General features: G+C 42.0%; 1 pseudogene; it reads right to left on the bottom strand.

Moving 5' to 3' along the window:
- Positions 1-1,506: 1,506 nt before the first annotated feature.
- Positions 1,507-2,177, bottom strand: LOC130018781 (elongation factor 1-beta-like; annotated as a pseudogene).
- Positions 2,178-3,798: the final 1,621 nt, after the last annotated feature.

Below are 3,798 nucleotides of genomic sequence, written 5' to 3'. Positions count from 1 at the left end.
GACTGCAGCCAATTGAGTTGCTTCGTAGAATAGGACATGGAATGGTGTGTTCTTGTGTGTGTGTGTGTGTGTGTGTGTGTGTGTGTGTGTGTGTGTGTGTTGGGTCCCACTAGGAGCTACTCATGACTTACTCCTAGCTCTGTGCTCAGGGGTCAATCCTGGCAGGGCTCAGGACCATATGAGGTTCTGGGGACTCAACTTAGGGCAGCTGCATGGAAGAGAAACACCCTGTCCACCGAACTGTCTCTCTGGCCCCAGATTTGAACTGTTCTAAGAAGCAGTTTTTAGAAAGCGAAACCAATTATTTCTCTCTTTTGATATGTAAAATCTTTTGAAGCTCAATTATTTTATTCGCTTGTGTATCAATCCTTGAGAGAGATATACTTCCTAAAGTCTGATATCCTTACTTTTTTTGGGCGGGGAAGGCAGGTAACACCTGGCGATGCTTAGTGATTCCTCCTGGCTCTGCACTCAGATATTACTCTTGGCAGTGCTTGGGAGACCATATTGGATGCCATGGAGACTGAACGCAGGTTAGCTATGTGCAGTTCCTACGCCTGACCTGCTTTTTTATCTCTCCATTTCCTGATATTCTTAATTTTTATGCACAGTTTGTTGTCCTTGGGAATATATTTGCCATAAATCAGATTACATGTGCTAAAAATGGTTCATATATAGATCCAAGAACCTATAACCCCCCCAAGTAGGATGAAAAATATTTAAGAAATGGGAAAATAGGTGTTCTTGATTTTTGATCTGTGTTTGATGACTTTCCATCTGGCAGATAAAACCATAGAGATGTGTGACTTAATTCGGGTTAAGTAGTGTGACATAGATACAATAATGAAGCTGTTAGTCTGTTCTGTGTATATTGAGATGTGTCTTTTCCTGAATCATTTTGTTGTTGATACATTCCCACATATTTTCCTTGCAGTCTATATTTATTGAGAAATTGACACAACAAAATTCACCTCGTACAAAAATGTAGTTTTTCAAAATTGCCTTAAAATTGGTTTGAAATATTGTGAAGGTTCTCCTGTTAGCTTCAGACCTTTGTATGTGTATAATTGTCACAACATCCACCACCAAGTTTTGGGTGCTATCCCACCACCTAAAAGACCCCAGCTGGTTCCTTCCACTACCTACTCCTTCTCTCTGAGAGTCACCATTGTATTCCTTCAGTCTAGCAAGTTTGTTATTTTCTTTCCTTTTTACTTTTTTGGTGAAGCAAGAGAGTTTTATTATTTTTTTAAAACTTAAAATAATTGTTTTTTTTTTTTGATCAGACCCGGTGAAGCTCAAGGGTTGCTGCTAGCTCTACCCTCAGTAATTATTCCTTGCTGTACTCGGGAACCACATGGGATTCTGGGGGTAGAATGCAGGTTGGTCCTGTGCAAGGCAAATGCTCCACTCACCGTTCTGCTGTCCCGGCCCTGAAGCAATTTAGTTTTGTTGTTTTTGTTGTTCCGGCAAGCCTTTATTGAAGAGCCGTGATCCATAATGGATTTAGATCTCATTGAAAGCAGCCACATCTATGGACTGCACCTAGTCCTCAAAAGCAGTGATCTGCTCCTCCAGCATATCTGTTCCAACTTTATCATCTTCAACCACACACTGTATTTGAAGTTTGCTAATTACGTATCCTACTGGTAGTAGTTTGGTAGAGCCCCAAACCAAGCCATCTGCTTGAATGCTTCTGATGCACTCCTCTAATTTTGCCATCTCCGTTTCATCTTCCCAAGGCTTCACATCTAGTAAGATGGAAGACTTGGCAACAAGTTCAGTTTTTTTGGCTTTCTTTGATTCATACTGTGCAAGGCGTTCTTCTCTTAGATTCTTTGCTTCTTCGCTCCCCTCATCCTCTTCAGATCCAAAGAGATTAATGTAGTCATCGTCTTTACTGTCCCCAGCTCCACTTCCCGTGGTGTCTTCCACATTAGCAGGGCCACATTTGCCCAGAGCTTTCTTCACCCCTAGCAGACTGGCCTTCTCCTTCTCGAAGGACTTGATGTGGTTGTACCAGCGAAGGGCATGATACAAGGGGGTGGACCTGTGACCTCCTCAAACACCGCCACGTTGGCCTGTGACGACACGTACCCCTCGATGTAGCTTTTGTCCGCCAGGTAATCTTTGAGCACCTAGAGGCCTGCGGGAGTCTTCTGAACTCCAAATCCCATGGCGCTTGGCTGCTGCTGCTGGGGCGAGTCTGCCGAGGGAAAGGGTGACGCAGAGCGAGGAGGCAAGAAACGCTCGCCTCTAAGAGGCAGGAAAAAAAAGGGCAAAGGAATTTAGTTCTAATTAAAACTTGAAAATCTGTGAGGACAGAGAAAGGAAGAAATGTGTGTTCGGGAGAGAACGCATGATTCTCCAGAGTAGAAAAAGGCAAGTAAAGAACACAGAAGCAAGTGATATTCATGTTTAAGTGAGTACACGGGCTTAAAGAGCAAGCCAATTTTGTTATTTCTTCGGGGTGTACTTTCTTTAGTAATGCATACTCCAAATGAGTAAATAGTGATGATTGTCTTTAACTTCCAGACTTGGTCTATTCCATTTTGTCCAGAATGACATTTTATCTTTTAAAATGACAGAATAGTATTCCAGTGTCAGTATGCTCTTGCTTCTTTGGCTAGTCATATGTGGATGGGCATTTAGGTGAATTCCTATCTTTTACCTATATCGAATATGATATAATCAAAAAGGGGTGTAAATGTCTCTAGATAAGTGTTTTTTATGTCAGATGACTGCCCAGGAGTTTTTTTTTTCCAGAAGTGATTTTGTTGTGTCAAAGAATTTCTTTTCTTGTTTTGTATTTTAGGCCATATCTAGCTCTGTTCAGGGCTTACTTTTGGCTTTGTACTCAGGAATCACTCCTGGCAGGTTTGGGGGAACATATGCTTTTCAGGGGACCAAACCCGGTTCGGCTGCATGCAAGGCACAGAAGCTACTTGATTACTCTTTCCAATCATTGAGTATTAACCATTTTTTTGCGTCACACCTGGGGATCAAAGGGGTTACTCCTGGATTTGCACTAGGGAATTCCACCTGGCGGTGCACAGGGGATTATATGGGATGCTGGGAATCTTACCCGGGTTGACTGATTGCAAGGAGAATGCCTTCCCTGCTGTGCTATAATGCTCCAGCACCGAGAATTAACCATTTTATTGGTAACATTAGTGGCATTTGGTCAATTCATAGTGTTGTGAAAGCACCACTTCTGTCTAGTTCAAAGTATTTTAATCTGCCCTTAATAAAACCCTGTACCCATTAAGCTATGTCTCCTCATGCCTTCCTTGCTCTTCCAAATTCACCCATCTGTTTTCCATTTCTATGAGTTTGTCCATTCTAAGTGACATCCTATAACCATTAACCTTTTGTGTCATTTTTTATTTCAGTTAGGATAATGTTTTTGAGGTATATGGTATGAAAGAAGGATGTGGTGTCATTTTGGGTTAAGTGGAGCATAGTTATCTTAGCGGCATTTGTTGAGGAGCCTTTCTTTGGCCTAACTTCATGAATTCCTCTCCTTTGTAATAGACTCAGACAGAGCCTCTGACTCTGAGGGTTGATATCTGGGCTCTGAATTCAGAATTCCATGGGTCTGAAAGTTCCATCATTTATTTAAGTTTGGAATTGTATTTAAACACTGATTTATAACGTAGCCCGTCCCAACACTGAGAAAGCCTGTTGATTTTGGTCACAAAGACCTGCACACCTGAACTTTCAGCAGGTTTATTTCTGGGTAAGTCTCGGTTCTGAGATAGTGGAGTCTGACCAGATGCATGACTGCGACTTTGCAGT

Source organism: Sorex fumeus, unplaced genomic scaffold, assembly GCF_029834395.1.
Source record: "Sorex fumeus unplaced genomic scaffold, SorFum_2.1 ptg000268l, whole genome shotgun sequence".
NCBI classification, from domain to species: domain Eukaryota; kingdom Metazoa; phylum Chordata; class Mammalia; order Eulipotyphla; family Soricidae; genus Sorex; species Sorex fumeus.
Note: the sequence above shows the minus strand (reverse complement) of the source record. Positions and strands in the feature narration are given on the sequence as shown.